This window comes from Sapajus apella, unplaced genomic scaffold, assembly GCF_009761245.1.
Source record: "Sapajus apella isolate SASKATOON/1434 unplaced genomic scaffold, GSC_monkey_1.0 scaffold38, whole genome shotgun sequence".
NCBI lineage: Eukaryota > Metazoa > Chordata > Mammalia > Primates > Cebidae > Sapajus > Sapajus apella.
The window spans coordinates 13106382-13133000 of NW_022436978.1; the positions used below are offsets into that span (position 1 = coordinate 13106382).

Here is a 26619-nt window from a genome sequence, read left to right on the forward strand (position 1 = left end):
TTTTTTTTTTTTTTTTCTGAGATGGAGTTTCACTCTTGTTGCCCAGGCTAGAGTGCAATGACACGATCTTGGCTCACCACAACTTCCACCTCCCTGGTTCAAGCAATTCTCCTGCCTCAGCCTCCCAAGTAGCTGGGATTGCAGGCATGCACCACCGCACCTGGCTAATTTTGTATTTTTAGTAGAGATGGGCTGGTCTCAAACTCCTGACCTCAGGTGATCCGTCTGCCTTGGCCTCCCAAAGTGCTGAGGTTACAGGCATGAGCCACCACACCCGGCAGATTGGCTCCCGTTGTTGTTAATATTAGGTTTGGGACAGATGAAGAATGGAAGTTCAAATGAGGAAAATGTTTTAGAAGCAACTTATGGCAAGGAAACAGGTCAGGAAATGCAAATGGAGAAAGCCAGATGCGATTCTGTCTCTTCAGGACAGCAGGAAAGCTTTAGAGAACTGGAAGGTTCAGTGAGATGTACAAGTGTCTGAAGCTTCAAGGAAACGCACGACATGGAAGCAACGTTGCAAACACAGCATCCTCAGATTAATTCTGGTTTATGCACTTATTGCCCTTAACTGATGCAATAAACAAACCTGAGTCTGATTCAGAAAGTGATGTCACAGAGATTATTTCCAGTATCCCCCAAACAAGGGGTATTTCCATGGTTTATAAACTTCTACAGGTAAAATCAAATTAAATAAAGCCCTGTATTAAGAAAAAAGAAAGAAAAAGAAACACGTTCAGGCATTATTTATCCTGAAAAGACAACAGGTGTTAACAGGTATTTCCTTACTTACTTTCGCCCTCCCCCCAACAGAGAAAAAAAATTACATAACACCTTGTGTTTATATAAACACATGTCTCCAAGTAGGAGGTAGTGCTATACAAATACCATTTAATCAAACATCACCTTATCACTAAATGTGGGCAATGAAGCATTATTAAAGGGTCATGTTAAATTGAAAGAAAAAACAGCTATAAAATAATAGGAATATTTAGGGATTAAAAAGTCAACCCTTGTGAGTTCAATAAGTTCAAAAAACAGAACTCAAAGGAGGTAATTAAGACTCCATTCTTTCATTATCTACAACATTTAATCTACCTGGAACAACTTATTATCCTCAATCTATTCCTTCCCTCAAAGTCCATAGCAAAGCCATCCTACTTACATATTAGTGTAGCCTTCAGTCATTTTCTTCCCAGTAAGATTAAAGTATCATTTTTCTGAGTTTTTATATTTAACTTTTACCCTACCTGTAGTGTTTAACAAATTATGTCTCTTCTTGGAATTATGTTTATATATGCGCATGGTATCCTCCTATACCAACATGCAATATTTACAGTTATGAACTAAGCTTCACTCTTCCATGTATACCTGTTCCTAGCAAAGATCCTTAAACGAAGTAGGAAGTCTATCATATGTCTTTTATATAACTGAATCTTGGAAACACAGAGATTAGACAAGATGGTTTCTGCAGCCCCATCCAGCTATAAATTCGAAGATGTTACAGCCAGAAGGAATTTATGACGTTCTCTAATTCAATCCATCACTGACCCCAGGCTCAGGGTGAGAAACAGATGCAATCAAGAGCAACCAAATCTCCCAAGTCCAGTCCAGTGCTTCTTGAACACACGATGGCACTTTCCTAAACTGCTGATAATCCAAGGGGAATTGCCACAGGTTTATTCCCTTAAATTCCAAGCCAGGACAGACTCTTAGGATACATCTTCTTGACAGATGATGAGAAAACATTTAGCTTAAATAGCCGTTACTCTGAACATCGCAATGCTGGCCAAAGACTCTTCACCAAGACGGAACCTCCTGCTTGGCACCACTGTAGTGATATTAAAATGTAAGGCATGTGCTGATTCTAGACTGGTGTTTTCAAATGGAAGAAAGTAACTCATTAGGGTCATAAAATCAACTCGGTGGGGCTCCATAAGAATTTTTGTGATGAAATTGAAAAGAAAACATTAGTGTGCATTACATAAAAATCCTATATATGAAAATTTCACTTAACATAATTAAATATTACAGGAACAATACATATTTCATTGACATGTACCTGTATATGCTCTTGTCAATGTAATATGTATTTCTTACTGCTATTTATGTCAGAAAAAAACAAAGTTTGAAAGTCATTAAAGTCTTCAGTGAGCTGTAGAACTGACTGCTACACTATTAACAAGCAGGGAATTCAAAAACAGGTCTTAGAACACTAATCACAGCACCTACGACTTCTGAAGAGTGATCCGGGTCACAGCTGGAAACAATGAGAGACACAGGACCTTAGGATGTCACACTTCCCTCCACCCTCCCCGCTCTTTCTCATGGCGTGGATGTGGACTATCAAGTTCCTGTTTTAGGAGACAGGGTTTTTCTTCTCCTCACCCACTCTTTGCCTCCTCTCTTTCGGAAATAAATTTTTTTAAACAAGAAAACACCAAGAGAAAGGAAGGCGAAGAAATAAAAGGTTTCCGTTTTTGTTTACTTCTTTCTGCCTTTTTCCTTCCTTCTTTTCTTTCTCTCTCTCTCTCTCCTTCCTGTCTTTCCCTACTTTACTCTTTCTCTCTGGCCTCTCTTCTCCCTCCTCTCTCTCTCTCTCCTTCCTATTCTCTCCTCTCCCTCTTCTTTGTCCCGCCTCCTTTTTTTCCCTCCTTCTCTGTTCTCTCTCTTTTCTCCTCTTTCTCCTCTCTCTCTCTCCTTTCTCCTATCTCTCTCTCTCTTTTTCTCATGTCCCTGAGCTCTCTCAGCAGACTTTCAGAATATTTTTTCTTTCCACTTCTCTGGCTAGATGGCTGGGTTTGAGTAATTTTCTTTTTCCTGGAGTTGGTTGCTAAGAGACACTCTATTACTTCCCTTTCTCTTATGACCCGATTACTGTGATCAGCAAAGACGGCGTGCAGACAACATCCTGACATGGTTCATACAAGATCGCTGTGCCTGGTTACAAAATGACTGACTTTCTTAACCCTCTCAGAACTGTCAGACCAAAATTTCCTAAGTCACTTTTCACACAGGTCAAAGGATTTCCCCACCTTCCTTCGAAATGGTGGTTGTGATGGATCAACTGTATCCATCATTATAACGGCCAATAGTCAAACTGAAATACATTTCAGTAAAAGCTCCACACTGCCTCCTTGTTCTTAACATATATTTCTTTTAATTTTAGAGGTAAATAAACATGTCAGAAAATGTTCTGAGTTAATCTCCAGCCTCGATAGGGATAGGGCTCTAAAGGAACCACTAAATGGCTTCTTAGCAAGAGTCCTCCAGCCCTGCTCCTTTTACTGGTGTACACAGCCAAAGCAAAGGTCACCCCTTGTTCACTTCTAACCTGCACAGCTCTTGGCATAATACCTTCAAGGTCCTAGGCACTCAATGGATGTTTGCTAAATGAATAAATGAATTTGTGTTCACACTGAGCTCTCCTTCCCATCCCTTGGGGCTCTTATCCAATCCTCCCATCCACACATTTCCAGAAAAGGAAAAAGAAAAGTTTACAAATTGCTTTTAAAGGTTCTAATGCCCTCAAAACAGACTAGGAATTTAAGCAACAACAACAAAACTAATGTAAAAAAGTAATAAAGATCGTGGATCTTTATCCAGCATATCATCCCTGGGTGATATTATCGTCAAGCATGCTGGAAGAACCAGCCAAACATTCATTTCTTTATTCTATCCTCCTTCCCACCACAAGGATAATCTAGAAGAGCTATTTTTTGAAACATTCTTCTTGCCCTAGGCCAAACTCACACATGATCACCTACGGCATATACACAAAGACCTCTCGGGATCCTCCCAATTCATGGCTGTTTTTATCATTAGAACCTCGTGCCTTCAGCTTAATGCTATGATTTCTATTAAAAATGAAGTCCTTCTGGCAAGGTTCTATTTTGACATACTTTTATCAAAGATTCAGATGACCTCTTTCCTTTTGATAGCTATCTCTGTATATATAGATATAGTAGATATCTATATCTCAGCACATGCAGATTTAACAAATATTTTATATAGACTTTGGAAGTCAGCAAATCAAATACAGTAGAAAGAACATGAAGTTTGGATTTAGAGGTATTTGCATTCAAATGAAAGATTCATTATTTATAAGTCAGGAGACCTTGGCCAACTTATTATCTCTCTGAGCCTTAATTTCATCACTTGAAAAATGGAAATATTAGTATCAAAGTTCAAATAGTATTATGAAGATGATATACCAGATACCTGGCACACAGTAGAAACAAATTAAATGTTAGCTTCCTCATGAACTGCACGCACTTAAAAACACAAATGTGTGTTTTGCTCAGGTGTAGAGAAAAAAATGTGTGAGGATATTAGCTTAGAATGAAAAAACACAGGGTTGTGAGAGGAATATATTGAGGGTGTCCAGACCGGGGCGTCTACGGCCCATGTCGCAACCTAACTAAACTCACCATATTCCATGGGAACAATTTCACCCCACGCACTTCAGGAGTAACCAATTTTATGCAATATCTGTAGTTGAATCATACTTTCGTACAATCTTAGAGCAGGAAGGAAGTGAAGAAACAATATTGTTCAATTACATTGTTTTACAATTGTGGAAACTAATCCAGGGTTGTCTGTTGATTTACATAGGCCTCAAGTATGCAGGGAGTGTCCCTTCCGTTCCCTCTTGCCTCCAGTGAACTCCTGTCTTGTTCAGTGATTGCCATTTTGATTTACTGCCACCTACTTTTCAGTGTGGCTAAGGTAAAATCAGCTTGACTCTGACAGGACTTTTTGGTGTCCCCTTTCATTTGACCATCCCTGCATAACTCTGAGATTATATACATAACAAAATCAGACTTTAAGACACATGCTAGGTCTTAGCTAAAAATCATGGCTCTTTCTTTATACTCTGCCTGGTGCTCCTAAGGTTGAGTTTATTCTTGAAAGCAGCATGTTTGAAGAGGGTTTCACTCTTCCGTGGTGCCCAGCTTTAAACTACACATCTTTCATCGTTCCATTCTCTGTGACGCTAGCTCTGCCTTTCTCCACTTCTGAAAAAAAGCCCAACGAAGGCACTGGTCTATGACCAACAAGTTTCCTGGCTGCTGTTCCAGAGAATAAAAAATTCTTGGTAGTTCTCAAAATAGGCACAGTTTCTCAGATGTGTTTTCAACCTTGGGCTGACTGTTTTCTAGGGTAAGAGGCAGTAATTCCAGATGACAACACTTTCACACAGGTTCATTTTTATCTGAACCATATAGACAAAGCTGCATGAGATAAGCTGCTTAGGAATACTATAAATTACCATTAGCAAAATATGATACCTCAAAAGTCCCTATATTTAAGAAAACTGTGGCTGTAACTCTCTAAAAAGAGTTAAATTATTTGAAAACCAAGAAATCCAAAGGAAAAAAACAGTTAACTATGTATAATGATTCGATGAATGGAAAGAAAAATTCTGAAACAAATAAATTCTATATACCAAAAAAACACAGCAAAAAAAATCTCAATGTTGAGCTGGGTGAGGAAGACTTAACAGCATCAGTGATGGTATAAAGCGTTTTCAACTTTACTGAACTTGGCCTTACCAGTGGGCTTTCAGTTATGTCTATGCCTTCTCAGGTTGCAACAAAAAGATTTTCAGAAATTCTAAGAATCTTGCCAGTGCTGCTTCTCCAGATGTCTACGGATGTTCAATCATCTGCATCTATTACTCTAACTGCACATTATTTACATTCTAAACAAACACACAGTATAACAAATCACACAGGTAAGTAAAATAGTGCAATAATTGCTGTCACTTCATCACCTTAATTGTACAGGTTGAGTTTAAAGAGTTTTGTTCACTTTTCCAATTAACTGATACTCCAGTCACAGTACAACCAGACAGTGGTGGTGTGTAACTGTAATGCTCAGAAAACAAACCCTGGATATAGACAGAGAGAAGGAGGATAACATATTATTCTACTTTAAAAAAAAAATTAAAGAGCTATAAGATAACTTAATCCCATATATGACATAAGCCAGGGAAAGCTGTTTAAAAAAAAATCACATATGTAATTCTGATAGTTTTCTTAATAATCATAATGCTGCCTTTACTATCACTCATTCTGAGCACTAGCTTTTCTAATTTATTTCCTCGAAAGTTAGACTTACTAAATCTAAAGAACTCTATGCCCCTTTAGGTTTAGTAAGTCTAAATTTTTAGGAAATTATTATTTATTAAGCTATAGATAAACCCTATTTATCCCAATCAATTTGGTTAATCTAACCACAAGAAAGGTTTTTAATCCATTTTTGATCTTCGTACTGTCAGAGTTGCTGTAAAGGAAATAGTGCTTTCAAAAATACACACTCTTTTAAAAGTCAACCATAATATTGCCACATATAACAGTCCTATAAGGAAGCCTGACAAGCTGTAGAAAAATGTGAATGTGCTTCCTGGCAACTGCACCTTGGTTTAGGAAAAGGAATTCTCTCTGAGAGAACCTTGCCATTCCCTTTCTGCATTCAATAGCATTATGTTCACTTCTTGGTACTTACAAATGAGACTTGATTAAATAATTAAGTGACTCTGCAGTGGAACTATTCAGCTTAAAGGAAAGAAGACGAGTTGGAGTGAAGGACGTATTTCTATTATGAAAAGGTAGAAGGGCTCATAGAAGCAAGGTGAACTGGTCTTGTTCTTTTGCAATTTGTAAGGGCAGAACTAGGAACAAAGGTAGGTTTCAGGAGCATCAGGTTTTACGTAAACATGAGGAAATACTTTCAATCTAAAGTAACATGGAAGATGCTATGAACAAAATATAAGCTCACTTCCACCATAAAGTAAGGCCAAGGCCAACTTAAGGTTGCCTAGAAGGACCCACCTGCACCAGGGACTGTTACTATCAAGCCTCATGTCCTTCTAGAGAATTCAAGAGTCATTACTTTGGCTTTGTCATTGTTTTTGTTAGGATATAGAACAAGCTATCGCTCATTAAATTTGTGCCTAGACATTTTAAGGTGTATTGTCTCTGCAAAAGGAACTTACTCCCACCATCATTTCTAAGCACTGTTACAGTTAAGGGCATCAGTTCTGCACATATAAATTTAACTGGGCCCTCTTAATAAACCTAATTATTATTTATTCAATAACAATAATTGAATGTTTCTTTTGTGACTTAACCATATGTCACACACTGTCAACATAATAATGAAAAGCATAGAGTTCCAGCTCTCAGGTTAACAAGGTGACTCTAGTGTTGCCTCACTAATGAAAGTACTTATTTTATGTGTTTTTCTGTTTATTCTTAGTTGTTTCTTTATCTGAGATTTATAGCTCAAAAGTGAAGAAGAGAAAGGTCCTATATGATGAGGATTGAGTCACAGTTATGAAGACGTAATCAGGTTGTTTTTGTTTTCTAGAAAGGCAGGTAGTTAAAATTTTAATTACTAATGAAACTCCATGGCTAAAAATTATAAATTTATAAGACTAAGAGATAATCTCACACGTTATGAAGGCAGAATTTAAATAAATCTAATGTCTAAAAAAATCAGAACTGTCTTAAGATGGAAAGTGCTGTTCCAGTTTCCTGCACCAGAAATATTCAAGACAAGCCTGAAAAACACCTTAACAGTGATTACATGAACTCAAGCATGAATGAAAGATTGGCCTACCTTAGTAGTTCTAAAACTGCAGAGTGTTTAGAAAAAAAAAAAAGATAGTGCCCATCCCAGAGCAATTACATTACAATATCTGAAAGTGAGAGCCACATATGGATACTTTTTGAAATTCTGCAGGTGATTATTATTAGTATTAAGAGGATAGAGAACCACCATAGAAATTTAAAGCCCCCTGCAATACGACACTGTCTGTATTCTAGAACATTTGTAGATTGCAAGTCCCAAAGTAAATGAAAAACATGGAACTCAGGGTGAAGATGGCCGAATAAGAACAGCTCCAGTCTGCAGCTCCCAGTGGGATCGACGCAGAAGGTGGGTGATTTCTGCATTTCCAACTAAGCTACCTAGCTCATCTCATTGGGACTGGCTAGACAGTGGGTGCAGCCCAGGGAGGGTGAGCTGAAGGAGGGTAGGGTGCTGCCTTAGCCGGAAAGCACGAGGGGCCAGGGAACTCCCTCCCCTAGCCAAGGGAAGTCATAAGGGACTGTGCCATGAGGAACAGTGCACTCCAGTCTAAATACTATGCATTTCCCATGTTCTTTGCAACCCACAGACCAGGAGATTCCCACCAGCACCTATGCCACCAGAGCCCTGGGTTTCAAGCAAAAAACTGGGCAGACTTTGGACAGACACTGAGCTAGCTGCAGGAGGTTTTTCTTCATATCCCAGTGGCGCCTGAAATGCCAGTGAGACAGAACCATTCACTCCCCTGGAAAGGGGGCTGAAGCCAGGGAACCAAGTGGTCTGGCTCGGCAAATCCCACCCCCACAGAGCCCAGCAAGCTAAGATCCATTGGCTTGAAATTCTCACTGTCAGCACAGCAGTCTGAAGTCGAATTGAAACACTTGAGCTTGGTGGGTGGAAGGGCATCACCATTACTGAGACTTGAGTAGGTAGTTTTCCCCTCACAGTGTAAACAAAGCCGCCAGGAAGTTTGAGCAGGGCAGAGCCCACCGCAGCTCTGCAAAACCACTGTAATGAGACTGCCTCTCTAGATTCCTCCTCTTAGGGCAAGGCATCTATAAAAGAAAGGCAGGAGCCCCAGTAAGAGGCTAAAAGATAAAACTCCAATCTCTCTGAGAGAGAACACCTAGGGGAAGTGGTGGCTGGGCATGCAGCTTCAGCAGACTTAAGCATTCCTACATGCCAGGTCTGAAGAGAGCAGCAGATCTGCCAGCACAGTGCTCTAGCTCTGCTAACAAACAGACTGCCTCCTCAAGTGGGTCACTGATCCCTGTGCTTCCTGACTGGGATACACCTCCCAGCAGGGGTCAACAGACACCTCATACAGAAGAGCTCTGGCTGGCATCTGGTGGGTGCTCCTCTGGAACAAAGCTTCCAGAGGAAGGAACAGGCAACAATCTTTGCTGTTCTGCAGCCTCCACTTGTGATACCCAGGCAAGCAGGGTCTGGAGTGGACCTCCAGCAAACTCCAGCAGACCTGCAACAGAGGAGCCTGACTGTTAGAAGGAAAACTAACAAACGGAAAGGAATAGCATCAACATCAACAAAAAGGACATCCACACAGAAACCCTATTCAAAGGTCACCAGCATCAAAGACCAAAGGAAGAAAAATCCACGAAGATGAGGGAAAAACAGTCCAAAAACTCTGAAAATTCATGACACCAGAACGTCTCTTCTCTTCCAAAGTATCACAACTCCTTGCCAGCAAGGGAACAAAACTGGACAAATAATGAGTTTGAAGAATTAACAGAAGTAGGCCTCAGAAGGTGGGTAATAACAAACTCCTCTCAGCTAAAGGATCATGTTCCAACCCAAAGCAAGGAAGCTAAGAACCTTGGAAAAACGTTAGAGAAATTGCTAACGAGAATAAGCAGTTTAGAGAATAACATAAATGACCCAATGGAGCTGAAAAACAGAGCATGAGAACTTCGTGAGGCATACACAAGTATCAATAGCTGAATTGATCAAGCAGAAGAAAGGATATCAGTGACTGAAGATCAACTTAATGAAATAAAGCGTGAAGTCAAGATTAGAGAAAAAAAGAATGAAAAGGAATGAACAAAGCCTCCCAGAAATACAAGACTATGTGAAAAGACCAAACCTACATGTGACTGATGTACCCAAAAGTGATGAGGTGAATGGAACCAAGTAGGAAAACACTATTCAGGATATTATCCAAGAGAACTTACCCTAACCTATCAAGAGAGGCCAACATTCAAATACAGGAAATACAGAGAACACCACTATGGTATTCCTCGAGAAGAGCAACCTCAAGACACATAATCATCAGATTCAACAAAGTTGAAATGATGGAAAAAATGTTAACAGCAGCCAGACAAAAAGGTCACATTACCCACAAAGGGAAGCCCATCAGACTAATAGTGGAACTGTCTGCAGAAACCCTACATGCCAGAAGAGAATGAGGACTAATATTCAACATTCTTAAAATAAAGAATTTTCAACCCAGAATTTCATATCCAGCCAAACTAAGTTTCATAAGCAAAGAAGAAATAAAATTCTTTACAGACAAGCAAATGCTGAGAGATGTTTGTCACCACCAGGCCTGCCTTACAAGAGGTCCTGAAGGAAGTACTAAATATGAAAGGCAAAAACCAAACCAGTACCAGCCACTGCAAAAAAAATACCAAATTTTAAAGACCATCAACACTATGAAGAAACTGCATTAAGTAATGGGCAAAATAACCAGCCAGCATCATAAGGATAGGATCAAATTGACACAAAACAATATTAACCTTAAATATAAACAGGCTAAATGCCCCAATTAAAAGACACAGACTGGCAAATTGGATAGAGTCAAGACCCATCAGTGTGCTGTATTCAGGAGACCCATCTCATATGCAAAACACATATAGGCTCAAAATCAAGGGATGGAGGAATATTTATCACGCAAACAGAAAGCAAAAGAAAAAAAAAGCAGAGGTTGCAATCCTAGTCTCTGATAAAACAGACTTTAAACCAACAAAGATCAAAAAAGACAAAGGGTATTATAAGCATAAAGGGATTGATCCATGCAACAAGAAGAGTTAACTATCTTAAATATATATGCACCCAATACAGGAGACCCCAGATTCTTAAAGCACATTCTTAGAGACCTACAAAGAGACGTAGACTCCGACACAATAATAGTAGGAGATTTTAACACCCCACTGTCAATATTAGAAAGATCAGTAAGAGAGAAAATTAACAAGGATATTCAGGACATGAACTTAGCCCTGGACCAAGCAGACCTAATAGACATCTACAGAACTCTCCACTCCAAATCAATAGAATATACATTCTTTTTAGCCACACATAGCACTTACTCTAAAATTGACCACATAATTGTAAGTAAAACACCCGTCAGCAAATGCGAAAGAATGGAAATCACAACAAACGGTCTCTCAGACAACAGTGCAATCAAATTAGAACTCAGGGTAAGAAACTCACACAAAACTGTACAACTACAAGGAAATACAGCAAACTGCTCCTGAATGACTACTGGGTAAATAATGAAATTAAGGCAGAAATAAATTTTTTAAAACCAATGAGAACAAAGACACAATATACCAGAATCTCTGGGACCCAGCTACACAGTGTTTACAGGAAAATTGATAGCACTAAATGCCCATATCAGAAAATAGGGAAGACCTAAAATTGACACCCTAACATCACAATTAAAAGAACTAGAGAAACAAGAGAAAACAAATACAGAAGTTAGAAGAAGACAAAAAAATCAACCAAGATCAGAATAGAACTGAATAAGATAGATACATGAAAACTCCTTAAAAAAGGGAAAAACCCTTCAAAAAAAAATCAATGAATTCAGGAGCTGGGTTTTTTTCTCCCCATTTATTTATTTTATTGCATTTTAGGTTTTGGGGTACATGTGAAGAACATGCAAAATTGTTGCATAGGTACAAACGTGGCAGTGTGATTTGCTGCCTTCCTCCCCATCACCTACATCTGGCATTTCTCCCCTTTCTATCTCTCCCCAGCTCCCTACCCGCCACCGTCCCTCCCCTATTTCCCCCCAACTGACCCCAGTGTATAGTGCTCCCCTCCCTGTGTCCATGTGTTCTCATTGTTCAACACCCGCCTATGAGTGAGAACATGCAGTGTTTGATCTTCTGCTCTTCTGTCAGTTTGCTGAGAATGATGGTTTCCAGGTTCATCCATGTCCCTACAAAGGACACAAACTCATCGTTTTTGATGGCTGCATAATATTCCATGGTGTATATGTGCCACATTTTCCCTATCCAGTCTATCGTCGACGGGCATTTGGGTTGGTTCCAGGTCTTTGCTATTGTAAACAGTGCTACAATGAACATTCGTGTGCATGTGTCCTTATAGTACTCTTCAGGAGCTGGTTTTTTAAAAAAGATTAACAAAATAAATAGACCACTGGTGAGAATAACAGAGAAGAAAAGAGAGAAGAATCAAACAGACACAACAAAACAGGATAAAGGGGATATTACCACTGATCTCACTGAAATACAAACTACCATCAGAGAATACTATGAACACATCTAAATAAACTAGAAAATCTAGAAGAAATGGATAAATTCCTGGACACGTACACCTCCCAAGACTAAACCAGGAAGAAGTCCAATCCCTGAATAGGCCAATAATAAGTTCTGAAATTGAGGCAGTAATTAATACCCTACCAACCAAAGAAAGCCCAGGACCAAACGAATTCACAGCTGATTTCTACCAGAGGTACAAAGAGGAGCTGGTACCATTCCTTCTGAAATGATTCCAAACAACGGAAAAAGAAGGACTCCTCCTTAACTCATTGTATGAGGCCAGCATCATCCTGATACCAAAACCTGGCAGAGATGCAACAAAAAAGGAAAATTTCAGGCCAATATCCCTGATGAACACTCATGCAAAAATTCTTAATAAAATACTGGCAAACTGAATCCAGCAGCACATCAAAAAGCTTATCCACCACGATCAACTTAGCTTCATCCCTGGGATGCAACGCTGGTTCAACATATGCAAATCAATAAACATAATCCATCACATAAACAAAACCAATGACAAAAACCACTAGATTATCTCAATAGACACAGAAAGGGCCTTCAATAAAATTCAACACCCCTTCATGCTAAATACTCTCAATAAACTAGGCATTGATGTAACGTATTTCAAAATAATAAGAGCTATTTATGACAAACCCATAGCCAATATCACACTAAATGGGCACAAGCTAGAAGCATTCCCTTGGAAAACCGCAACAAGACAAGGATGTCCTCCCTCACCACTCATATTCAACATAGTATTGGAAGTTATGGCCCAGGCAATCAGGCAAGAGAAAGAAAGAAAGGGGATTCAAATTGCAAGAGAGGAAGTCAAATTATCTCTGCAGATGACATGATGGTATATTTAGAAAACCCCATCATCTCAGCCCAAAATCTCCTTAAGCTGATAAGCAACTTCATCAAAGTCTCAGGAATGAAAAATCAATGTGTAAAAATCACAAGCATTCTTATACATCAGTAATAGGCAAATGGAGAGCCAAATCATGAGTTAACTCCCATTCACAATTGCTAAAAAGAGAACAAAATGCCTAGGAATACAACTTACAAGAAATGTGAAGAAGCTCTTCAAGGAAAACTACAAACCGCTGCTCACAGAAATAAGAGAAGACACAAACAAATGGAAAAACATTCCATGCTCATGGATGGGAAGAATCCATATTGTGAAAATGGCCACACTGCCCAAAGTAATTTATAGATGCAATGCTATCCCCATTAAGCTACCATCGACATTGGCTTTCTTCACAGAATTAGAAAAAAACTACTTTAAATTTTATATAAAACCAAAAAAGAGCCCATATAGCCAAGACAATCCTAAGCAAGAAGAACAAAGCTGGAGGCATCATGTTACCTGACTTCAGACTATACTACAAGGCTGCAGTAACCAAAACAGCATGGTACTGGTACCAAAACAGATATATAGACCAAGGGAACAGAACAGAGGCCTCAGAAATAACATCACACACCTACAACCATCTGATCTTTGACAAACCTGACAAAAACAAGCAATGGGGAAAGGATTCCCTGTTCAATAAATAGTGTTGGGAAAATTGACTAGCCATATGCAGAAAACTGAAACTGGACCACTTCCTTACACTTTATACAAAAATTAACTAAAGATGAATTAAAGACTTAAATGTGAGACCTAAAGCCATAAAAACCCTAGAAGAAAACCTAGGCAATACCATTCAGGACACAGGCATGGGCAAAGACTTCATGGCTAAAACACCAAAAGCAATGGCAACAAAAGCCAAAATTGGCAAATGGGATCTAATTCAACTAAAGCTCTTCTGCACAGCAAAAGAAACTATCATCAGAGTTAACAGACAACCTACAGAACGGGAGAAAATTTTTGCAATCTATCCATCTGACAAAGGGCTAATATCCAGAATCCATAAGGAACATAAACAAATTTACAAGAAAAAAAAAAAACATCAAAAAGTGGGTGAAGGATATGAACAGATACTTCTCAAAGAAGACATTTATGCAGCCAACAAACTTATGAAAAAAAGCTCATCATCACTGATCATTAGAGAAATGCAAATCAAAACCACATTGAGATATCATCTCATGCCAGTTAGAATGGCGATCATTAAAAAATCAGAAAACAACAGATGCTGGAGAGGATGTGGGGAGATAGGAATGCTTTTACACTATTGGTAGGAGTGTCAATTAGTTCAACCATTGTAAAAGACAGTGTGGTGATTCCTCAAGGATCTAGAACCAGAAATATCATTTAACCCAGCAATCCCATTACTGGGTATATACTCAAAGGGTTATAAATCATTCTACTATAAGGACACATGCACATGTATGTTTTTCGCAGCACCGTTCACAACAGCAAGGTCTTGGAACCAATCCAAATGTCCATCAGTTTTAGGCTGGATAAAGAAAATGTGACACATATACACCATGGAATAATATGCAGCCATAAAAATGGATGAGTTCACATCCTTTGCAGGGACACAGATGAATCCAGAAACCATCATTCTCAGCACGCTAATGCAGGAACAGAAAACCAAACACCACATGTTCTCTCTCACTCATATGTAGGAGTTAAACAATGAGAACACATGGACACAGAGCGGGGAACATCACACACTGGGCCTGTTGGAAGGTGGGAGCCTGGAGGAGGGAAAGCATTATGAGAAATACCTAATGTAGGTGACGGGTTGATGGTGCAGCAAACCACCATGGCGCGTGTATACCTATGTAACAAACCTGCACATTCTGCACATGTATCCCAGAACTTAAGAGTATAATTTTTAAAAAAATTACACAAGAAAACACCATAAAAAAGAAAACAGAGAAAACTATGATAAAGAATATTACTATAACCTTTTCTATATTAGCAGGGCCACCTGGAAAAGCATATAAGTTAGAACACTTGCTATACTACAGTAGCTGAATTCAAAGATGTGCACATGAGGGAGAAAGACTAGAACTGTCTAACTGGATAAAAACAGAGAAAGGAAGCACACTCATTTGAGATTCCAGAGATCGTTATACTACGTAGCTTTGCATGGAATAGCTATATTGCACAAGGTATGCATTTAAAGATGTTAGGAGCTCCTGTTCTTTTTCTTTTTTCTTATTCTTATTGTAAAAACCAGAAAACTCCCTAGTCACAATCTCATCTCTTCCATAATTGCATTTAGTTTAATGAGATGTTTGCAAAATTCACTGGGATTTTGGGAAGACTGGCAGGAGAGACAGGCTAGAAAAATTACTATATCAAAGAAAAAGCTGTGTCTTTGGGTATTGAATACAGTTCTAGCAAAGACATAAAAGCAAAAGCAGGCATTTAAAATAAGCTCAAAGGCCCCCTACTGAATGCCGATGATTTCCAAGTACCATATCTGCTAACATTAGAAAACAGACTATTTATAGTATTTGAGGTTGTTTTTGAAAACCGTGCTACTGAACCTTGATTTTCTGTTACTTAGCAATTACTGATGATTACTGATCAAGATATTCTACAACAAAAGGATCAGTGGTAATAATGTTGGCACAAGCTGGGAAGGGAAAGGTCCACCTCTACTCTTCAGAGACCCAGAGGAAGAGAAAGGTAAATGGGGAAGGGAAAGGTACATGCATTGGTCAAGGCCAGAACAAAAGCTGGTACCAGCCCCATGAGAAAAATGCAGAAGTTCTGATTCTCAGCATGTATTGTGAACCACCAGCCATTCTCACTTCCCCTGCCAACAGTGTTGACTTTGGCCAGGGAGGGAAGAACTAGTTTCACAAACAATTATCACAATAAGAAATACGGGTGGGGTACTTAAAAGCCGTAACTTCAGTGGACCGCTTTTTGACTATACGGTCACTGCCAGGCTTTAAAAAGAAATGTATTTGTTCCTTCGACATTTTACTGGACATGTTTATAATAAAATGGAGTTGGCAATTATTGGTTGCATTGATGTGGTTGAATCTTTTGTTAAGGAATACAAGAAGCTTATGAGGAGGGAGAGAGGCAAGCTTGACCCAAATAATTAACTGTCAAAATATAAAAGCTACGATAAGAGCTACCACAAATGAAACAGCAGAAAAATTAAATATTTCTGCAGTTATTAATCGCTATATTACCATTATTGTCATTATATAACCCAGTAGCATATGAGGGTCCCTAAATGGTATATTTTCTGAAGACACTCTGGCCAACTGGGTTAGGCAATGGCCTCCTTGAATCAAAACCTGTTGCTCCTTAAGGCTTGCATTCTGCCTTGATTAGACACAGTGGCAGGCTCCAGTTGAAGGGATGAGTCTTCCTTTTCGAAGGGAGGTAGGATAGAGTAATTGCCAGATGTTTGCAATTTTAGCTATAAAAAGATGGCTGCTTTCCATTCCTGAGTATGTTGGATCTTTTTTCTTTCTACCCAAGCTATTGTGGTTCACTAAAATAGGCCACTGCACTGATGAATCATCGTTCAAAACTGCAATAATGGAAGCAGAACAAATATGACATTTTAAATTCACATAAAAGAAAAATAAATAAAAATGTATGGGTAATAATTGTATGCTAAGCAACAGAAAGCATGTTGCAGTCTAAAGAACACAATTTGGTTCAAAAGAGTTACGCCTGAATCTACTCTGGACTACCTTCTACCGGTATGGTCTGGGGCAAGCTACCTCTTCACCCAGCTTCTTTCTCTTCAACAGTAAAAAGGGGGTCAGGGTGTAACACCCATTCACCAGAAAGAACCCACACCCCCTGCCTTACAAATGCATGGCTCAGGCAAGATATGCAAATATCTGTTGTGTGAATAAATTAAATATATACATACACAAATATATAAATGTGTTTAGAAACCATATATCATGATGAAATTGTGTACATTTTACACTTTCTACTATAGTTATTATAATCCACCACCATCAAATACTCAGTTTTCACTTCAAACACAACCTAGTAAATTTCATAAGAGCAGAAATTAAAAACAGTTTTGTTTATTTAAGTAGCAACAATATAACTGGCTTGAGAGACTGGTGACCCCTAGACAGAGATGTTACCTTCCTTAATGTGTAAGTTAAGAATCTCTTTGAGGGTCTGATGGTGTTATGAACCTTTTCCTGAAAAAGACATATACATAGACTAAGTTTAAATAGAATTTCAGGAGACTGGCTTAATCCCAAATATGAAATCTCAAAGATGAATGAAACTTAAAATTCCTAAATTATTTTTTCCTGAGATTATGTAGATAATAATCCCTAAAAATCTCTCTGTAGCAACTGATGTTTTGGAAAATTAATTTCTTTAATTAACAAAAATCACTACTTTCTTTCTGAAATGTTCACCTACATTTTAACTGCATTTATAGTTCAATAGTAAAAAAAGCCATCATTCTCAGCAACTGACAGAAGAGCAGAAGATCAAACACCACATGTTCTCACTCATAGGCGGGTGTTGAACAATGAGAACACATGGACACAGGGAGGGGAGCACTACACACTGGGGTCTGTTGGGGGAAAATAAGGGAGGGACGGTGGGGTGTGGGGAGTTGGGGAGAGAAAGCAAGGGGAGAGATGCCAGATGTAGGTGATGGGGAGGAAGGCAGCAAATCACACTGCCACGTGTGTACCTATGCAACAATCTTGCATGTTCTTCACATGTACTCCAAAACCTAAAATGCAATAAAATAAATGGAAAAAAAAATCACTTCTCAAAGAGATAATATAAATATGAATGATTTTTTTTTTTGCCACATTGAAAAAGTTCAAGTAAAGTAATTCTACTTCTAACAAAGGTGCAATGAACATTCAAAACAGGAATCATAATTCTGCCAGGGACACACATAAGCCAAGCCAATTCTAAAATCTCAATCGGCAAACACACACACACAAAAATACAACTAAGCTTCTAAGATTATTTTTTAAATGGTCACGATGAGCTATATGAGATTTTATGATTAAAAATTGGAATTAAAAAAAAAAAACTATGGATATGACCCTCAGAGCTAATGTTCATATTTTCAATAATAAAATAGAAACAATGATTGCAGGTTCCACTGATTTTGTTGTTATTTTGTACCAAATGCTATGCCAATTCATGACTTCATTTAACTTTGAAAACAACTCTTAAAGATAAAAATATCTCTATTTTATTTATTTATTTGAGATGGAGTCTTACTCCATCATCCAGGCTGGAACGCAGTGGCTCACTGCAACCTCCGCCTCCTGTGTTCAAGTGATTCTCCTGCCTCAGCCTTCCAAGTAGCTGGGATTACAGGTGGGTGCCACCACACCCAGCTAATTTTTGTATTTTTAGTAGAGACAGGGAGTCGGGGTTATGTAATATTGGCCAGGCTCATCTTGAACTGCTGACTCGGGTGATCCACCCACCTTAGCCTTCCAAAGTACTGGGATTACTGGCGTGAGCCACTGTGCCTACTCCATAAATCTCTTTATTTAAAATTGAAAGAGCTTAGGTTGCTATTTATGCTAGCGAATCCAAGTTCCCAGATAATTAAGAGTTAAAGTAAAATCAAAACTTGAACCCTGATCTACCAGATGCCAGAGTCTACGTGCTTAATCACTGCCTCCCTGAGTCTTTCTTCTCTGTAGCCTTCCCATACTAACTCGGCTCCAAGAAAACTCTTTCTTTTGATGGAGTTGGCCATAGAGTCACTTCACAAATGGAAGCTTTACAGTAAAGCTTCACATTGTTAGTTAACTGGTCATTTTCATATGTCGAGTTTCCAATGAAAATATAAACTGTTTAAGGGCGAAGATGTGTTTTTACTTTTTCTTGTCCCTTGCAGAGCCCTGTTAAATCACAATGGCACAAGAGGCAGCTGAATAGGCCACAATAAAAGAACTGAATTAAATGCAGAAATCAAGATATAAAACAGTGAAATCTGTCTGCCAGGGATCACATTGGGTGGGCATGCATGACACTTTGCTGTCACCTTAAGTGGTGATATTTCTGAGCACACCTCATAGAACTTGGCGATTTCTTTCCCAGGAGGTAATTTTTACAGAGGATGCACTTAATAAAACCCAAGTCATTACAACACTCATGAATAGATCAATAACAAAAATAATGACAAATTTAAATGCCATTGTTAAAGAATGGTTAAAAATAAAATAAAATGTCATTTAATTCCATTGTAATGTCAATAAAACTACCAGTGATATCTAAAAAGTTTAAGCAAGATGACATAATTCAACTGAATTAAGTAAAATTCCAAATGATTATTCCAAAGGTCTTGTCAAATAATGTCTCAAGGAGACATTATTTGAGAAACTTGGTAATAACTTCTTAAGACTACTTTGGCTGTTTTACATTTTTATCTGTCATAGACAACCATGCATAGGTGATTGATTCTAAGCAATTTTCACACATTATTTGAATGATCTAAATCTTCAAATCACTCTGAATAGTATAATTTGGGAAAATAATGATAAAAAAATTCTTTCATTTAATAAACATAATAACAGCATTAACATGAGATTCAGTACACTGCTGAGGACAGCTACAGACTTGGATTTAGGAGACAACGGTTCAATTTCCAGCTTTGCAATATGCTAGCTATTTAATTTTGCATATATTATACTCCCTGCAAATTGGGGGGTGATAACTGTTTTCTACAGAGTAGCTAGAAAGATTAGGTAAGCAGTTGAGGCTAATAAATCCACTACAATATTTTTCAAATCATTAAGATACGATTCTACCAGATACATTGTCTTAGTAATTGTAATAATAGATTATTACCAAATAGTGTTAATTGTACATTACCAATACTTAAGGGAAGATACTAAAATTTGGTCAAATGTGATTTCTACATTTATTAGCCTAACCATGGCTTTCTGAATGACAGATTTTTCATTTGTCTTTAGGAACCATAATAATGTGGGAATTATAATAACATTACAGGATATTCTGGTGATTAAACTAGATATTATGTGAGAAAGTGCTCTAAAATCTATTCACGTTCGTGCACAGTCATACAAACACATATTTAAAATTGTAAGTTGTAATGAACATTTCACAATAAAAATCCTTCTTTCATTGCTCCCTGTTTTCTCAGGATTACCCCAACGTGTGAATAAGTAAGAAAGCAAAACAGAACAAAATGATTAAGTTAGCTTACACCTCCATCCTTAAGGGTGTGTGTTTGATTAGCTAATTAAAAAAAAAAAAAAAAAAAAGAAAAGAAAAGCTGCCTTGAAATTGTTTCAGGAGATTTAAAGAAAATTGACTTCTGCTTTTTCTTTCTTGCCATAGTATCTGTATGCACAGGGACATTTTATTCTAAAATACAAGAGACAAGTACACAGAGATATCAATAGTACTTCTGGCCAGCACCTCTAGGAAAGTACATCTTGCCTGTGGTATAAGATCATCATGTTCATATTTCTGGATCCTTCCTCTCTGTAGCTACCTAATTTCCTGGAGCTATTTCCCTAGAGGTAAATTTCAGAGCATGCTAGAACATTTGGGTCTACCCATAGTGAAGTCACTATGTTCACATTGCAGAGCTATTCCCAGGAGTCCAGATGCACTGCCTGAGGACATCAGCAAAGAGCTGCCAAAATTACAAGGGTCACGATGGGCGCCATTCCCTGCTTTTGCACATGCTGTTCCCTTTACTTGGCGTGCCATGCTGTCCACCGCCCTTTTCTGCTTGGTAAACAACTAACTCATTCTCCAACACTCAGATCAGATATCTCCTCCTCCGTGATGCTTTCCCCAGTTCCTCCTAGAGGACAACCTTCACATTATATGATGGCACTAAATTTACATAGTGCAACCTTGTCGGGCATGAGGTGTCTATTACATGTCTATCTTGGCTAGTGGACTTACCTACGCTGTTTGAAGACAGCAACATACAGAACAATGTAAAAAACATCTAATAAGAGAGAGTGCTGGAAGGGCAAAGTGCTAGAAGGCTCAGGGTGCCACATCCCGGTGACCTGTACTCCCCTGCCCCACGTGCTGTCCTCAGCCATCAGGTCTCTCTGAATGCAGTAACTTTAAGAAAGGATGACAAAAATACCATACTTACTTTTTTTTAAAGTTCTTTAGGTCAATCGTTAACCTAGGGTATGATTTCTTTATATCGTATATTTGCCCAAAGGCTCAGGTGTCAGATTTATTTTTATAATGTCCATAATGAATCCATTTTTAGATAATTTACGTAGGCCCACTGTGACCCAAAATTGGCTGAGATTTCAGGCATTGCTACCTGAGGCAACACAATAGCAAGACACTCTGTAATGCAGAAGCTTGGCCATGGCTAGGGCATTCTAGAAGAATCCATTTTTGTTGTTTGAAATCTTCTGGTTTTGAATGTCAAATGAAATGACCTGGAACAACATGTGCAAAAGATGGGTATCTATGATTAAAACACTGAGGGAAAGGAATAGCAGCAGGAAGGATGCTCTAAGTGTCTGAATCTGTACAATGTTGATATGATAAAGATGTTTAAGACTTCAAAAGCTACCATCATTAACTACAGGAGGAAGAGTACACTCTCAGGACCTGGAGAAGATTCAAAGAACATTAAGGCACTGGTTCCTGAATTAATAAAACAAATGGGTGTTTCTCAAACTTTGGTTGAGCATCAGTCACAATTCCCTGGGGAGTTCTGTTTTATTTTTTGTTTTAATGCAGATTCTTGGGCCCCATACCCAGAGTTTTTGATTCTGTAGAATTGTGATGCAACCTAGGAACTGCTTTATTTTTTTTTTCTTTTGAAAAATATACTCCAAGTATTTCTGATGACCGGGGCCAGGTCTGAAAACCATTGGTTTAAACCATACATCATAGCAGTGATACATATAGCAGTGGTCTTTCAAAGTACCATGCAAGCAATTCAGATGGCATGTAAGACAGTATTTTAATGTATTTCTTAAGAATATATTAAGAAATCTATATGTATTTCTTCATTTTACCATTATTAAACCTTTTTAGAAATACAGAATCACGGAAAGTTGCAAAAATAGTACAGAGTCCCATGTACACTACCCAGGTTCCCCCAATGGTAACTCTCATAAAGCTATAATATATTACAAAACCAGCAAACTGACATTGTTACATTACTGTTAACTAGACCTTACTCAGTGTTTACCATTTTATAGCCTGCATTGATTTGCATATGCATACAGCTCTGTGTAACTTTACCCCACGTATAGATTCACGTAACCATCACTCCAATTGAGGTACAGAACTTTTCCTCCACCACAAAGACTCTTGCTGCTTGCTCCTAGTGTGAATCACCAGTACTTATCCCATCTGACCCGCCATCTCTGTGCCCTAGCCATCACAAATATGTCCTTTATCTCTAGAGCTTTGTCTTAAAACAAAATCTTATAATATATGTAACCTCTTGAGACAGTTTTTTCATTAAGCATGTCCAGGTTATTGCATATATCAATAATAGTTCATTCTTTTTTACTGCCGAATGGTATTATTCCATTGTATGGCTGTACCAGACTTCACTGAAACACTTGCCCATCAAAGGATATCTGGGTTGTTTCCAGTGTTTTGTCATTATGATAAAAAAAAAAAAAAAAAGTTGCTCTGAACATCCATGTACAGACTTCTTTGTGAATGTAAACATTTTGATTCTCTGGATTAAATGCCAAAGGGTGTATTTGCTGAGTCATATGGTTAGTACGAGTTTACTTTTGTAAAACACCACCAAAGACTTTTCCACAGTGGCTACAACATTGTGCACATTCCTGCCAGCACGGTGAGAGATCACTTCTCAACATCTTCAGTCGCATAAGGTACAAATTTTTATGTTAGCTTTTCTAATACATGTGTGGTGATATCTCTTTGTGGCACTCTCTATATTTTTATTCTCAAAAAAGCAATTAAATTATCTTCAGATGTAAAATATGGACTGACAATAGTTTTGTACATTTGTATAACTTAAAAATAAACATGTATCTCCCCACACAAATCAGCATTAATTGTTGTTTTTGAACCATACAAAAATTAGGAAGAACCCATCACCTTATTAAGGAACTCATTTCAGTAATTAACCTGACAAGTTACAAAACAAAGGAGATTTGTGTCAATAATACACAGCCTTCTTGTTCTAAAACATCTAATCCACTTTGTTTGGGTATATTAGTTCTATCGCTGTAACGTCTAAACAAGTCCCCGAGAACGCGTCTACGGCAACCAGGGAAGGAATCCCCGGGATCATGGCTTGCCTTCCCCACTTACTAATCTGCAATACTGAACAAGCCACCTGCCTCTCTGAGTCTCTGAAATGAAGATAAACACGTTGCCTGCATTCAAGAATTTTCATTGGTTATTCACAGCACTCCTGGGCAAAGAACCTGTACGTCCCTGAAACGTATTAGTGAATACATTCTCGACAATTATCATCTAGGAAAGAAAGGGATTGTATTAGATAACTTTTAAGATTCAACCTGGTTCTAGAATTTTACAGTTTATATAGTGTTGAAGCATTGTGATTCCTATCACTGTTATTAGAAGCTAATGACATTCATCAGTACTTATGGACACCATGTTAAATTACTATTATATTTCTATTAGCACATACTCATTAGTATAGACTGGGCATCCTACATCCAAACACTTGAGACATTGAAATGTTTCAAATTTCAGATTTTTTGGATTTTTGGAATATTTAAGCATACCAGCTGAGGTACCCTAAACCACAATTCTGAAATCCAAAATGTTCCCATGAGCATTTCCTTCGAGCATCATATTGGCACTCAGAAAGTTTCAGATTTTTTCACATTTAAAATTTCAGATTTTCAAATTAGGGTTACATAACCTATATTAAAGTGTTTTCTATAATTTTGAATAATTATTGGTAATTGCATATAAGGTTACAAATGCATTTATTAAATAAATTTTATTTCACCATTGTATCAGTATTGATTATTATTAATAATGTTATTTTTATTATAGCAAGAAAATACGTCCCAAGAGGGCAGGGACTAGTCTCTGCTTTGCTCACTGCCATTACTTCAGCCCCTAGAAGAGTATCTGGCACAAAATCTGTTTTAAGTAAATGACTGCTGAATAAATATATAATAGTAACTCCTTAGGGTTGTAATGTATTTTATGGTTTAAAAACATTTTTACATTTGTCATCATATTTGGCTTTCAAAATAATCTTGTGAGATAGTTAGTATTACCAGCTAATATTTTATCAATTAAAGAGGCTATTGAATACAAAAGCATCATGGCCAAGGCCAAGTGGTGAAACTGAAGCTTGCATGTAACTGCACTGACCATCAAGCCAGGGCTGCGTCTTGACAAGGCTGATGAATATTTGGTAAGATCTGATGTCACTCCAAGAATTACAAGTTATATTCTCTGCTGAAAGATGCAGTGTAAAGATCAAATTAATACAATTAATATTTGATCCTTTAATGAATAAACAGCTTGTTCCTTTGTCCCCCTGAGGACCTGAAAATTAAAACTCATGCACTGCACTGTGCAGCGATGGATGAGGTTCAAAATGCTTATGCCCATCCAAAAAAGGGGCATGGCAGGCAAACCTGAGCTTCATTACAGTTCTTGATGTTTCCGTGAATCTGTGGCTATCTTCATGGCATACCATACGTACTTAAAACAAATGTCCAAGATGTTACAACTGCAGTTTCTAATTGCAATTAACAGGACTGTCAGGATGATGAAAAGATGTTTCCCATTTGTAACCTCAAAAGGATGTTTCCCATTTGTATCTCCAGAGTTACAACAAGATTCTCTCTGCATAGGGAAAAGGATGATAGCACACCGTAAGGAACATACCTTCACAGCAAAAATAACGGGGAAGAACCTGTCTAAATTATTCCTTTAAATATAACGCCATAAGTGGACATCCATTTCCCTCACATGTTAGTTATCTGCTAAGAAAACAAATGTGTCCTGTCTAACCAGGATACATGGCTTCACATCACTAATGGCTAATTCTCCACCAAGCATCAATAATCCAGGACTCATCAATTCCTAGGAACCAAGCTCCACACTTGCCTGGTTCCCATAAACCATGGTGGTGCAGCTGAATGAGTACATTTAAGAAACTGGGTTCAAGATCAGTTCAGCACCAAACTCTTGGGTATATTAGCAATCATCCATGACTATTTCCCCTCCATGGAACAATACATTAATAACCTCAGGGTAGCAGAAAGATGTAAAAAATAATCCAGGCTTAGGACCCCCATTTAATACAATTCACCTCACCTATCTTGATCTATCTTGACACGTCTATGTGAACCAATATACACAAATCTGGTTTGTGAAAAAGGTCACCATTTTGAAATTAATTTCTTTTTTTTGTTATGGTGGTAAATATATACACATAGGTATATAAATTTATCAAAACTCTTCCTGTGTACATTTTCCTTGAATTTTACTGAATATAAATTATACCTCCACCCTTAAAAATTTCATCTTGACCCTAATCAACTGTCACCTGAAAAGCTTCATCTATTTTGCTAATGGGTGCCTGGTCCTTGTCCTAATTAACCTTCAAAGCTGCTTTTTTTTTTAATTCATTTATTATACTTTAAGTTCTGGGGTACTGAAATTAATTTCAAAAAAGAATCATGAAATAATAAACTAATGAAGCCAGAGGAGACATCAGAATGTCTAGCTATTTAAATAGAAGCATTTAAAATTAGTAGGAGCCCTAAGTATGAGGGTCTTCCTCTACTACTTTAATAGCTACATGATTCTTTAATAAGCTCTTACACTTCTATTACTTACAAATCATCAAAATGGCAATAACATCTGTTCTACCCACCTCAGAGAGCTACAGTAAGAATTTTCTACTGAAATGAAAAGACATTGAACATGCAACTGCTAACTGAACTACACAAGAGTATATCAATATAAAAAGATCCCACTGAAAGGATCACACTGAATTGGTACCTGATGTAGACCCAAAGTCTGAATGTCCACAGTTCCCAGATTTGTCTTTAACATACACATTAAAGGAAAATTTCTTCTCTCGTATATTCAGAAAAGGTAAAGATTATTATATTTAGAAAGAAAGAGGGAGAGAGAAAAAGAGTGAGAACTGGCATGTAACGCCAATTTGCTTTTTCAAAAATCTAACATAAAAATGTTTTCTAAAAAGAATTTCAGAAATTGAATTCTGGGCCACAAGACAACTCCAGCTTCGCAAACTTGTGAACTTTATAAATCATTCCAAATGATTATCCATTTTAATGATAGATAAAAAGTATTATCAAATTTCATTCAGCCAAATAAGCGAGAGAGACAGAGACAGACAGAGAGACAGAGAGAGAGAGAGAGAGAGACAGAGAGCGTGAAAGCACTATTAATCTGCTTCAAAAGTAATCAGTGTTTTTGCCATTAAAGGCAATGGCAAAAACCACTATTACTTTTGTACCAACCTAATACTAATCCCCAGATTGTAATAGTAAGATAATTTCAAAAACCATCTCAAAAAAAGTGCATTAGTACAGTAGGAAAGTTCATTTGCTTTGCTATTTACCAAAAACAGAAAAAGAACTATACTTTGCTGTC

At 37.8% G+C, this 26619-nt stretch overlaps 1 protein-coding gene and 1 long non-coding RNA gene across 16 annotated transcripts in view; both read right to left on the bottom strand.

The window, feature by feature from the left end:
- LOC116565009 overlaps nt 1-15973 on the bottom strand; it is a 24655-nt gene extending 8682 nt beyond the window's left edge. The window contains exons 1-2 of the long non-coding RNA XR_004275202.1: nt 15962-15973; nt 559-566 (exon numbers count right to left, since the gene is read on the bottom strand). This is a non-coding gene — a long non-coding RNA (uncharacterized LOC116565009). The remainder of the gene's footprint in view (nt 1-558; nt 567-15961) is intronic.
- The window catches only part of LPP (LIM domain containing preferred translocation partner in lipoma), a 733292-nt gene that overhangs the window by 445135 nt on the left and 261538 nt on the right, over nt 1-26619 (bottom strand). The gene's annotated exons all lie outside the window — the stretch shown is intronic.